This window comes from Galeopterus variegatus, unplaced genomic scaffold (assembly GCF_000696425.1).
Source record: "Galeopterus variegatus unplaced genomic scaffold, G_variegatus-3.0.2 Scaffold6569, whole genome shotgun sequence".
NCBI classification, from domain to species: domain Eukaryota; kingdom Metazoa; phylum Chordata; class Mammalia; order Dermoptera; family Cynocephalidae; genus Galeopterus; species Galeopterus variegatus.
In genome coordinates this window covers 2210-3218 of record NW_007732680.1, presented here as the reverse complement: position 1 = coordinate 3218, position 1009 = coordinate 2210, and positions in this window count along the sequence as shown.

The window sequence follows — 1009 nt, the reverse complement described above, 5'->3', positions numbered from 1 at the left end:
TGCCAGAGCACAAATGCTTTCTTCACAGACAAAATGTACATTTGGGAAGCTTGACCAAGCAATTTTTCTCATGGAAGAAAAAAAGTTGTTGCTTGAAAGCCCTGACTGGCACTGAGACCTCAAAGGCCTGCTGAGCCTTTCTGGTTATCAGAAGAGACCTAATATTTCTTTTTGAAAGTCCTGCTTCCTTTCCACAATTCCTGGCCTTGGAGCCCCGTGAAATTTCCCTTGCAAGGTTCACAGGCCTCTGTCATGACATGTGTGCATTCTCTTCCCTCNTGCCAGAGCACAAATGCTTTCTTCACAGACAAAATGTACATTTGGGAAGCTTGACCAAGCAGTTTTTCTCATGGAAGAAAAAAAGTTGTTGCTTGAAAGCCCTGACTGGCACTGAGACCTCAAAGGCCTGCTGAGCCTTTCTGGTTATCAGCAGAGACCTAATATTTCTTTTTGAAAGTCCTGCTTCCTCTCCACAATTCCTGGCCTTGGAGCCCCATGAAATTTCCCTTGCAAGGTTCACAGGCCTCTGTCATGACATGTGTGCATTCTCTTCCCTCTAGTATTTCTCCCAAGAAACTTGCTTTTTAAAAATGCAGCAACTACTGTAGTCTTGTAGGAGGAAAAGCCTTTAAAGGCATGTGGTTTCACAGAGTAGCAAGGGGAAGTTCTGCTTCTGAACAGAATGAGCTGCCTCTGCACAACTGCAAAATACTCAGGAAAAGGTAACAAGAACAGGCTTGAGAATGAATGAGTCACCACCTCTTACACTGCAGCCCTCAGTTGGGGAGACACTGGCACACACATGCTCACACCCACAAAAACTTGCTTCTATATCACTTCCGGATCTGTTAGGAGATCACCTGGCCATCATTTAGAGAAATCACTAACAAAATCTAAGGACAATTCATGAGTTCAAATGGTTCTATGGTTCTTAACGGGCTGGAAGAAATTGTCTCAAAGAGGGTCCTCTCCCCAGACTCTAGGCCCAGGCATAGACACTGACATGACT